Source organism: Geotrypetes seraphini, chromosome 4 (assembly GCF_902459505.1).
Source record: "Geotrypetes seraphini chromosome 4, aGeoSer1.1, whole genome shotgun sequence".
Taxonomy (NCBI): Eukaryota; Metazoa; Chordata; class Amphibia; order Gymnophiona; family Dermophiidae; genus Geotrypetes; species Geotrypetes seraphini.
This window is the reverse complement of record NC_047087.1, coordinates 630325-643051: the sequence shown is the minus strand read 5'-3', so window position 1 is coordinate 643051 and position 12727 is coordinate 630325. Positions and strand designations below refer to the sequence as shown.

At 46.9% G+C, this 12727-nt stretch overlaps 1 protein-coding gene across 2 annotated transcripts in view; it reads left to right on the top strand.

The window, feature by feature from the left end:
- KARS1 (lysyl-tRNA synthetase 1) overlaps positions 1–12727 on the top strand; it is a 204518-nt gene that overhangs the window by 19230 nt on the left and 172561 nt on the right. The gene's annotated exons all lie outside the window — the stretch shown is intronic.

Genomic DNA, 12727 nt, shown 5'->3' with positions numbered 1-12727 from the left:
GGGGCTTGGCGTGTGATCGAGTGCCGCCCCCCAGAAGCAGCCGGGAACCCTCCTGAACTGCGGCAGTTAAGCCATTCACCTGCTCCAGCCTGTTCCCTGCTCGCACCGCAACTGACACCTTCGGGACTCCCAGGCCTCCTCTCTTCCTCCGGGGCTCAGTGTGTGAGCAAGCTCCGCCCCCAGAAGCAGCTGGGAACCCTCCTGACCTGCGGCAGTTAAGCCATTCACCTGCTCCAGCCTGTTCCCTGCTCTCACTGCAACTGACACCTCCGGGACTCCCAGGCCTCCTCTCTTCCTCCGGGGCTCGGTGTGTGAGCAAGCTCCGCCCCCAGAAGCAGCCGGGAACCCTCCTGAACTGCGGCAGGTGAGCCGTTCGCCTACTCCTGCCTTTTGCCTGCTCGCACCGCGGCTGGCACCTCCAGGGCTCCCAGGCTACCTCTCTTCCTCCGGGGCTCGGCGTGTGAGCAAGCTCCGCCCCCCAGTAGCGGCCGGGAATACTCCTGATCTGCGGCAGTTGAGCCGTTCACCTGCTCCTGCCTTTTGCCTGCTCGCACCGCAACTGACATCTCCAGGGTTCCCAGGCCACCTCTCTTCCTCCGGGGCTCGGCGTGTGAGCGATCTCCGCCCCCCAGTAACAGCCGGGAACACTCCTGAACTGCGGCAGTTGAGCAGTTGAATTGGGGCAGGTCGCGTCGGTGAGGATTGCCGAGTTGGAGCTGAAGTATGTGGGCAAGGAGATGCCTCTGGCGCAATCGCTCACCCAGCCCCTCTATCTCAACATCGCCGTCACCCCTGTCGCCGAGAAGCCGGCAGCCAACCCGGCACTCGCCCGCCGTTAGAGGCACCCGGCCCTGACACCAGCCTGGGCCTGCTGAGCAGCGTCGACTCAGAGAAGGCGCTGCTGCCGCTAGCTTCGGCCATGATGAGGAGCGACCCCCCCCCCCTTGACCACCACCGCCACCACGAGGGGGAGGCCATGGTTGGCGCCTCAAACGGTCAGAGAGACGCGAGCGGTGCCTGTCCTGAAAGGAGACAGATTCAGCGAATTTGACATGCAGGAGGAGAGAGTGAACATCTTAGACGAGTTGATGACCGGAGACACTGGATTTGGGGCTTCCGGTTTGCTGACAAGGATTGGATGACATCTGGAGAAGTTTTGCAGCCAAAGCAGTGAAGTCATTTCAAGCTGGACTTCAGTCTTGACTGTTTGTTTTTTATTTTTTCACTTTCTTTTTTAGTTTATGATATTTTATTTTTAAATCTCATTCATTGTTTTGCCACTTGGTTTTTGTTTCCTACTTTATTATTTAAATTTCATCTAAATTTCCCAAGAATTCTATAGTTTCAACGGTTCTCCCTCCTACTTCTATTTCCTATCTCCCCTCTTTTTTCAACCTTTCAAAGTCCTTTAGACCATTGTAGTCTTATTAGAATGTTTATTTTCTTATTTTTTCTCATCTCTTTCTATTTTAATTTTTTCATTACTCTACTAATTGTAATTTTTCTAGGTACTTTAGTTAGATTGTGAGCCTTCGGGACAGTAAGGGAATATCTAAGTACCTATTTTACTTATATTTTACTTATAATTTTAATGCACCCTATTGTCTGTTTTTTTTCTGTAACCGCTTAGAATCCTAACGGAGTTTAGCGGTATATAAGAAATAAACATTTCTTATTACATAAACACCCTCTTCCGTGAACGTAAAGGGATAGTCCCGTGATTGACCCGGTCCATTGGCTGCCTGAAAAGGGGGATTTCCTGGCCGTGAGGGGCGGTGTTGCTATGATCATGGTGAAGTTGTTCTAATTCATTTGTCTTTTGTATATTACTGCTATGCAATTTATATAACGATTAAATTAGTATAAGCATTACCTTGTGTATGTCTCTTTGTATGCCGTGAAGTGCTGACTACTTAATGAACGGCATTACATGCATGTTTAAGCATTTCATCTCGGTGCTATATCACTCTTTATGCACACATCTTTGTCATCTTCACATCTCACTTTGTTATTTCATTTTCCTGTTTGTATAGCAGTTCATCACTGAGCTATAATAATAATAACTTTATTTTTGTATACCGCAATACCACGAGCAGTTCAGAGCGATTTACAGAGGAAGAGACTGTACAAAGAGAACGAAGTTACAAAGAAAATTTTTTCTAATTACATTGGTAAGCCGGGAGTAGCTAGGTCTATCCGGAAGTGTTTCAGAGAAGTTGCAAGGCAGGAAGGAGTCAGAGGAATTTGTCAAAGAGTTAGGTTTTAATTGATTTCCTGAAGGATTGGTAGGAGGGTGAGTTGTAAATGATGGTGGTTAGATATTTATTCCATTTGCCTGCTATATCACATATGACTCCTATATGGACATAGGTATATTAGAATTCTCCACGGTTTTTCCTTATATGCACATATACATATAAGTCTATTACATATGTAAGTCCTTTATTTATCCCAGGACAAGCAGGCAGGTATTCTCACTAATGGGTAACGTGATCCAACGGAGCCCCGATGCGGACGCTTCTTTGAAGAAAACTCGAAGTTTCGAGTCACCCACACCACGCATGCGCAAATGCCTTCCCGCCCAATGCACCGGGCATGTCTCCTCAGTTCTTACTTTTCCGCAGAGCCGAGAAGTCCGTCTTCGACTCTCTGCGCAAAGTTCCTTCACTTGTGCCTTCTAAGTCCGCGGTTTTGATTTTAATTGATCGTAATCGCTGATTTTCAGCCACAGACCTCTGGGTTCTCTCCATCATAAAAGAAGGATACTCCCTTCAGTTCCACCAAGCTCCTCCGGAGCACCCTCCAAGAGAGTATCCTTCCAACTTGACCCAGACCGCCCTTCTTCTTCCCCCAGGACCAACAGAACAAGGGGCCGCATGAGCAGTCGCATGAGTTTCACGCTCCCGTCTATTCCTTGACATAATTTGTCCACTTAAACCTTTACCTGTTTCACGATGCCGAAGAGGAGGGGACGTAGCGCTGCTGGAGCCTCGCAGCGCTCCAGAACAGCCGTCTTCGGGAACATCGAGGACTTGATGAGGAGAATGCAGGGCACGCCGATAGCTTCGGGGAGTTCCCCGCAGGAGACACACGGCGGAGGCGCGTCAGTGGCGTTCACCATGGGGCTGGAGACATCGTTGAGCCCCGAAGTGAGAGCACCACCCCCACGCCCTCAGTCGACCAGTTCCCCGTGAGAGGAGGAACTTCCTGAGGTTGGAGTTCACTTCCTCTCGGAGGCTAAGGAGGAGAACACGGGGACTGTGCCACGGGACTCCCTGCTGGAGCAGAGGAGTCTTAACGAGGAGACTGTGGAAGAAGCAGTGGGGGATAAGAAAATCCAACAGACTGCAGGAGGAGATATGTTGCCAGAGGGTGAGCTAATTAACTTAAAATTACAACCATTGCAAATTTTGAAGCCCCGAGAGGTTACATTAGACTCTCTGTGGGACCTGGTAGCCAATTTGGCAAAATCTATTAATCCACAATTACAAGAAGTAGAAAAGAAATTAGAAAATCATGGAACTGAGATTAAAAATTTAAAGACTGGACTTGAGGACTCAAAAATTTCAATACAAAATATTCATCAAGAACTTAAAGTATCACAACAAATTACTGAGGTATTAATTAAAGATAATACTAATTTAAGAAGGAAGATGGAAGCAATGGAAAACTTTTCTCGTAACAATAATCTCAGATTGATAAACTTCCCTAGGGTCTCTGTGATAGCCCCAAGGGAAATGTTGAAACGTTATATGACGGAAATATTGGAACTCTCTGATGAATCATTACCACCATTTACGCAGGTTTATTATCTTCCAAGTAAGCCTCAAGACCAACAACAACAGCAATTACAACAGAAGTCGGGACCTGATTTAATGAATATATCCAATATATTGGAAATGTCTGATAGAGAATTAGTGACCCCTGCAACCTTATTATTGACAGTAGCTCTCGCACCAGATAAAAACTGGTTGCTGAGACTTTTCTTTAAAAATAAGCAAAAAGAGTTTTTAGGTTGTAAAATTCAGATGTTCCCAGATTTGGCCAAGGAGACGCAGAGAAGGAGAAAAGAATTTCTGTTAAGGAAACCTGGTGTTTTATCTCTGGGGGCGACTTTTTACTTGCGACACCCATGTAAATGTGTTGTTAATTACCATTCTCATAAATATGTTTTCTTTGAGCCATCTCAACTGACAACTTTTCTCACAACTGCATCTTTGGAGAAAGAAAGTGCTTAGTTTAAGAAAGGGTGCCTCAATCTCATTCGACTACCTATTACTTTGTTTTAATAATTTTTTTGTCGCCTATTTTCCTTCTTGGATCCTTTTGAGGACTTGAGTAGAAATTTATGCTTATATGTTCTTTGATATATGTTTCCATTTGTATTAATTTCTTGCTAAATTTCCTTTCTGTACAAGTTATAATATGCTTGAATATATTGAAAATTTCAATAAATATTAAATAAAAAAAAAAAAGAACAAGGGGTTGTACTCCCGATACTTCCTTGTTCCAAAGAAGACGGGTGACCTGCGACCCATCTTGGACCTCAGGGTACTCAACAAATATCTGGTCAAAGAAAAGTTTCGCATACTGACCCTGGCATCACTGTACCCCCTCCTCGAGCAGAACGACTGGTTATGCTCTCTGGATCTCAAGGAGGCCTACGCTCACATTCCAATTCATCCAGCCTCCCGTCAATATCTCAGATTCAGGGTGGGACACCTTCACCTCCAATACCGAGTGCTACCCTTCGGCCTGTCCTCATCACCCAGAGTCTTCACCAAATGCCTGGTTGTGGTGGCTGCAGTACTCAGGAGCCATGTCCTCCAGGTGTTTCCTTACTTGGACGATTGGCTCATCAAGGATTCCACATCTCAGGGAGCCGCTCTCGCGATCCAGAAGACAATTTGGTTACTGCAACATCTGGGATTCGAGATCAACTTCCCCAAATCCCACCTGCAACCTTCCCAGACTCTTCCCTTCGTCGGAGCGATTCTGGATACTACCCAACTCAGAGCGTTCCTCCCGCCCCCACGCAGGGATTCTCTCCTTCATCTCTACCACTCGGTATCCTCTCGCATGTCCAAATGATGGTCCTTCTAGGCCACATGGCCTCTACAGTTCACCTGATTCCGCTTGCCAGACTTCACCTCAGGATCCCCCAATGGACCCTGGCGTCCCAGTGGCCCCAGACGTCCGACCCTCTGACTCGCCTCATCCTGGTCACTCCTGCTCTACAACAGTCTCTTTGCTGGTGGATGCTCTCCTCCAATCTATCCAGAGACTTGTTATTCCACACCCCCCACCACCAGAAAATCCTCACGACCGACTCGTCGACTTATGCCTGGGGGGGCCCATTTGGACGGCCTCCGCAACCAGGGTTATTGGACCAGCACGGACCGCCAGTGCCAAATCAATCTCCTGGAACTCAGGGCGATCTTCAACATTCTCCAGACCTTTCAACATCTCCTTCGCGACCAGGTTGTCCTCATTCGCACAGACAACCAGGTCGCCATGTACTACGTGAACAAGCAGGGAGGCACGGGATCGGCCTCCCTCTGCCAGGAAGCTCTGAAGGTGTGGGATTGGGCGACTCACAACAACACCTTCCTCAGAGCGGTCTACATTCAGGGGGCGGACAATGCCTTGACAGACAGCCTGAGCTGTCTTCTGCAACCTCACGAGTGGACCCTCAACTCCACGCCCCTGCATCATATCTTCTGTCTGTGGGGGATGCCTCAGATAATCCTCTTTGTAGCTCCCCACAACTTCAAACTGCCTCACTTCTGCTCCAGGATCTACACCCCTCAGCGCTTCGAGGCAGATACATTCCTCCTGGACTGGACGAATCGCTTTCTATATGCGTTTCCTCCATTTCCCCTCATCCAAAAGACTCTAGTCAAGCTGAAGTCAGACCATGCCACCATGATCCTGATTGCTCCACGGTGGCCCAGACAACCTTGGTATTCCCTTCTACTTCAACTCAGCAGCAGGGAGCCATACCTTCTACCAGTCTTTCCATCTCTGCTTACACAGCATCAAGGATCTCTGCTTCACCCCAACCTGCAGTCTCTACACCTGACAACTTGGTTCCTCTCAACGTAACCCCTCTCCAGTTTTCTCAATCTGTGAGAGATGTCCTGGAAGCTTCAAGAAGCCCGCTACTAGACAATGCTACCACCAAAAGTGGACTAGATTTTCTGCTTGGTGTTTTTCTCATCATCATGAGCCACAACACTCCTCCTTGTCTTCAGTCTTGGATTATCTTTTGCACCTTTCCCACTCTGGTCTCAAGCCTACATCGATATGAGTCCATCTTAGTGCAATTGCTGCTTTCCATCAGCCTCTTCAAGGGAAACCTCTCTCTGCTCATCCGATGGTTTCCAGATTCATGAAAGGTCTCTTCCATGTCAATCCTCCCCTCAAACCACCTCCGGTGGTTTGGGACCTCAATGTGATTCTTTCTCAGCTTATGAAACCTCCTTTTGAACCTCTTCACAAGGCTCACCTGAAGTATCTCACTTGGAAAGTGGTGTTTCTCATTGGCCTCACTTCTGCCCGAAGAGTCAGTGAGCTACAAGCCTTGGTTGCGGACCCGCTTTTCACAGTATTCCATCATAACAAGGTGGTTCTCCGCACACACCCGAAATTCCTTCCTAAGGTTGTCTCAGAATTTCATCTCAACCAATCCATTGTCCTGCCAGTGTTCTTTCCGAAGCCACACTCTCACTCTGGAGAATCTGCTCTTCATACTCTGGACTGTAAGCGTGCTTTGGCTTTCTATCTAGAACGCACCAAACCTCACAGAACTGCTCCTCAACTTTTCATCTCCTTCTATCCGAACAAGTTGGGATGCCCCGTTTCCAAGCGCACCATCTCCAACTGGATAGCGGCTTGCATCTCATTTTGCTATGCCCAGGCTGGATTGCCCCTTGACAGAAAAATCACAGCCCACAAGGTTAGAGCGATGGCAGCTTCTGTAGCCTTCTCAGATCAACTCCGATTGAAGAGATTTGTAAAGCTGCCACTTGGTCCTCGGTTCATACATTCACCTCACACTATTGTCTGGATACCTTCTCCAGACGGGATGGACAGTTTGGCCAAACAAAGCTACAAAATTTATTCTCCTATGTTGCCAACTCTCCCACCATCCCATTCTGGTTAGCTTGGAGGTCACCCATTAGTGAGAATACCTGCCTGCTTGTCCTGGGATAAAGCAATGTTACTTACCGTAACAGTTGTTATCCAGGGACAGCAGGCAGCTATTCTCACGTCCCACTCACCTCCCCTGGGTTGGCTTCTCTGCTAGCTAGCTGAACTGAGGAGACATGCCCGGTGCATCGGGCGGGAAGGCACTCGCGCATGCGCGGTGCGGGCAACTCGAAACTTCGAGTTTTCTTCAAAGAAGCGTCCGCATCAGGGCTCCGTTGGATCACGTCACCCATTAGTGAGAATAGCTGCCTGCTGTCTCTGGATAACAACTGTTACGGTAAGTAACATTGCTTTCTCCACACACAGTCACTGCTCCCTGCGTACTAGCATTTTAAATGCACACCTTTCACTAGGCACCATTTGTTCTTTCTTCTTTTTTTATCATTTTTTATTATTCATCATTCACCATATTTTACAATCATACTCTCATTCAAATCAAATTTACATCATAGGATCCCTGAGGAAGGCATATTATGCTGAAACACAGCCTGTATTTTAAAAGGATTTGTTAAATAAAAGCAGCGTCAAGAACATTGGATTTCCACAGGCTTGTTTGTTTGGATTGTCTCAGATTCAGGACACGTGGGATCTCTTAGAGCAGGGGTGCCCAATACGTTGATCGCGATCGACCAGTCGATCGCTCAGGCAACCCCAGTCGATCGCAGAGCTGGGTTCCCTTCCCTTCTGTTTTTTTTCCCCTCCTTACTGGCCCGCCTCTTGAAGAATGCCGGTCAATCAAAAGTCAGCTTGTTCAGTCCCCGCCCCCCTCCAGGCCCCCCAAGCTGCCGCTGCTGGTGGAGGAGGATGAGGAGTCCTCGGCACAGAGCAGGCAGCAGAGGGGCGTAACGCTTTCTCATCCTTCTGGCGGTGGACATGCTTGAAGGAGCGGGGAAGGGAGTCGGGTTTAGATAGTGTCACAACCCTAGCCTTAAAGCTAAACTTGTTCCAGGCAAGTCTTCTCCTAACCCTAGCCTTATCATAAAAAGGGCTAACCAATGTGACAGGGGAAACTCTAGTTTACAGCTAGGAGCAGATTTGCAATTGAGACTCCAAGTTCCTGAGCCCTGGGGAAGGCAGGAAGAATATGAGAATAGCCCAGAGCAGCAGGAGGGGTGTCACCTAAGGGAACAGCCTAGGAAACAAACTCCTAGGACAGGTAGTACTCAGCTGCCAACAATGATTAAAACCCCAAGGAAAATGCAGTGCAAGCAGCAAGCTGCCCTTCCCCCTTTCAGGTTAGGGCGTGGTCAGCTGCATGCATTAGAGGCTGCCCTGAGAAGAAGTAAGGCAGTCTATCCTGGCTCTGACCAGGAAGGATCCTCTCAGGACCGGGCTCCTGACTCAACTATAGGACAGGACATTGAAATGCCAGAGGCAGCTCCTGTCCCTGAAGCCAGCCAACTCTTCAATCCTGAACCTATGGAATTTATGGAGATACAGTGATGGACGAAAGTTAAGTGCCATTACTTTGTTTGTTTTTCTATATTGGAAAAGTTGGGGAATTTTGTGGTTTGAAATGCCTGCTAAATCCCAGTGGACAGCTAAGTGAGCAGTGCTGAGCTCACTGCTACAAGTGTGCCTATTTCTGTGGGACATTGAAGCAAGTTTGATGTTATTGGACAATTTTTGAGTTTTTGCCTTTTTGCAGTTTGTTTGGGACTTGTTGTGCTAATTGAGTGAAAGACAGTAGCGGGGAGAATCCACCAACCATCCTTGGGTTGGGTTTGTGGGGCCAAAATTTTGGCAAGCTAATTTGAAGCTAATTTCAGGTGGATTCAGCTACTCCCTTCCCCCACCAGTGTGCTTAGTTGGTTGGGGCAGACCGGTTGCAAACCAGGTCTCTGCAACGTAGCTCAATCCAAGGAGCAACCTTTTGGAAAGACCCTTTTAAGGCTGAACAATTAAGATAGCTGTATGTGATTTTTTTCTTTACCTGCTCGGTTATTGAGACTATTGAAGCTGAGCTATCAGGTATTACCTGTAACACTTACCTATTTGTACCTGACAAGAAGGTGAGGGCTATATTATTGAAAGCCCTGATTTACTTTTGTATATTGTTTGTGACTGTAGCATTTACCATGAATGAAGTGTTTCAAGGCCAATAAATTGAGACAATCTTTAGAAAAGAACTTTATTCATTCTGACCATTTTGTTGTTTTTTCTTATTATGAAGCCAGCAGCACCTTTAACTTATTTTGAAGGCACGTGTAGGTCGGCCGTGGCAGAGCGGTGAACGGGGCTTAAGTCAAAACCCGGCACCGGCCTCGCCACAATAGCAATCGGGAGGGGTGCTGGTCATGGAGCTGCTGGCCATGGACATGTTGATGTAGTCCGCACAGGGCAGCTTGCCCTTGTTGCTCTCCACGGAGAGTTTGGGGCTGGCCACGTTGGTCCACATCTTGCTGTATCCTTCGGGCGAGCAGCTGCCGCTGGGTGACATCCGGCTTTCTCCCTGGCCTCCCGGTACTTTAGCAATTCTTGCAGGTTGCCTTTGGCCTCAGGAGCTGTCTTCCCTCTGCCGCGGTGCCGCCCCTCCTCTGAGTCAGAGGCAGATCGGGGCAGAGGGAAGACAGCTCCTGAGGCCTATGACAACCTGCAAGGATTGCTAAAGTACCAGCAATCATCTCTGCAGGCTGATCCCTGCAGGAATTAGGTAAATGGATGTGGGAGGGCAGGGAGGAACATGCAGGCCTTCCGGGGGGGGGGAGAAGGGCCGGGGCAGGCCTTCAGGGGTGATTGTGCAGGCCTTCAGGGGGGAATGTTCAGGCCTTTGGGGGGTGCAGATCTTCAGGGGGACAGGCAGGCCTTCAAGGGGTGGGGTGCAAGCCTTCAGGGCCCTGCTGTAGAAGTACACAGAGGGAGAGGGGTTCAAAGAGACGTGCATATGCCGAACTTTGGGGGGGAAGAAATAATGGGTCTAAAAACAGGAGTGGGGTGAGATGGTGTATTTAGGGAGGGAAGGAACAGAAAGGGAGAGAAGTTGGACACAAGGGATGGTGTGGAGGGGGGAAAGAGATACTGGATAGGAGGGTAGTTGGGAAAAGAAAGGGAGAGATGGTGGACCCTGGGGTGGTGGGGAAGGAGGGAGAGATGCTCAATAAAAGGGTAGTTGAGAAAGGTGGATCTGTGGATGGAGATGAAAAAAAGGAAAGATGCCAGACTTCCAGGGGAGAGAAGGGAAATGGAAGGGGAGGACAGAGATAGAATATGGATGGTTAGCACGGAGAAAGAAGAAAGAAGGAGACCCTGGCAAGCAAGTTATCAGAAGACAACCAGAGCTTGGGACCAACAAGATTTGAATAATGTCCAGACAACAAAGGTAGGAAAAATGATTTTATTTTTAATTTAGTGATCAAAATGTGGCCAATTTGAAAATTTATATCTGCTGTCTATATTTTGCACCATGGCCCCCTTTTACTAAACCGCAATAGTGGATTTTAGCGCAGGGAGCCTATGAGTATCGAGAGCAGCGTAGGGCATTCAGCGCAACTCCCTGCACTAAAAACCGCTATTGCGGTTTAGTAAAAAGGGAGGGGGTATATTTGTCTATTTTTGTATGGTTGTTACTTAAGTGACATTGCATAAAGTCATCTGCCTTGATCTCTTTTTGGAAAAAAACCCAGAATATAAATGATAATTAACATTTTCTCTGCGTACAGTGTGCTTTGTGTTTTTTTTTTTAATTTTATTGTTGGTAGGTCATTTTAAAAGTAGCTCGCAAGCCCAAAAAGTGTGGGCACCCCTGACTTCGAGAGAGGAAGAGATAATGGTTACTGTGGATAGGCAGACTAGATGGACCATTTGGCCTTTATCTGCCATCAAGTTTCTAGGACACTTTATTGACCTGTTAATTGTACATGTGTTGCCAAAGCAATAACTAAAGAGAATAAAAGAAAAGGTGTACAATAATGATAATAACAGTACAATCAAATTACAGGCTATAAAATATACAAAGATGATTTTTTGGGATCTGATGTTGGTCAATATTGTTCCAAGTCAGGTCACATGGTTTTTTCTGTTTGCCTGAATTATTTTAAATTAGCAGATTACCCGGCGTTGCCCGGATATTTATTTATCACAATATGTCCCCCCTCCCCCCCACATGTCCCACGGGAATGTCCTTCTCTATGGGGCTGAACATGGACTTAAACGGCATCGGGAGTGTCAGTATTCATCTCAGTGAGCCCGAAAACTATGAGTTAGACACTGTTGTTTTTGATAATTTTTACGTCACCCCCCTTCCCACCCCCACAGTATTATACCCCCTTCCCACCCACATATTATTTTTCCCCAGATAGTAAGTCATATTTGTACCAAGTTTGGTTGCAGTCTCTCCATGCGTTTATGGATTAGACACTAATATCTGTTGTTTTTGATGTCACTCCCTTCCTACCCCCTTCCCCCCCCCCCCGTCCACAGTATTTGTGCCCAGATAGTAGGTCTTATGTATACCAAGTTTGCTTGAAATCTGTCCATGTGTTTCAGAGTTATGCTGTGTATTCATCTCTGCGAACTCGAAAACACTATGGGGTAGACATTAAAATATGTTGTGTTTGATAATTTTTACATGTCACCCCCTACCCACCCCCACAGTATTTTTCTCCACATAGTAAGTGATATGTATCCACATATCACTTGGAAGGGTTTTGCAACAGAATATCAGTCTACACCCCAAAGGTATTCTTTTAAGACAAATAGCAATATTAAAGATCCAGGGTAAAGGTGCTCAGCTTTGGCTAATAAAGGCCTGTATCCTAGGGAAAATATGTATCTTTCTTACAACAATTTGGCTCCTTCATTTTGGCATTGGAGGAATCATCTTCATGAGTTACTGTTTTTTGAATTTTGGGCCCTCGGATGTACATTTAAAACCTCGGCAATTTTATTCGGTGTAGGGGCCTTGCATACAAACTTTGTTCCCTCGACTTCAGTTATTTCTTAAATAGGCTTGGGGTATTTGCCTCTCATACTTGACTGCTCCTCTTTAACCCATAGTTGCTTATTTTATTTTGATCACCACCAGTTTTTGAGAGTTATTACTTGGTGGGGGGGGGGGCTTGAAGAGGGGATTTCAGTTTCAATATAGTTTTTTGGCTCACTTCAGTTGAGGTATCCTGGAGACACCATATTTCTTGTGGGTTCTTTAGTTGATCTGGTCTTTCTTTGGTCAACTTGATACTTGGTAGTCATGGCCAGGGTAGGGTTCAGCGTAATTAAGAATTTTTGTCCCTGGAACTTAGAGATTAGCTTGCATTGCAATATCCCTGGTCTCAGTACTTTTGGAGATGGTTTGGGTGTGGGGGGGTTGGGTTCTGAACAACAGCCTCATCCAAACCACCTCAACCAGACATAGAAAAACACACACCCCTCGATCAAAGAAGTAAAACGGAAAAAACTATATGATGACCTCCTGGCCACTCAAACAGCTAAACTAGATAACCAAATCTCCAATCTACTGATAACGACACCAGACTACAAGACGTTCAGAAAAGAAATAAAAACTATACTATTTAAG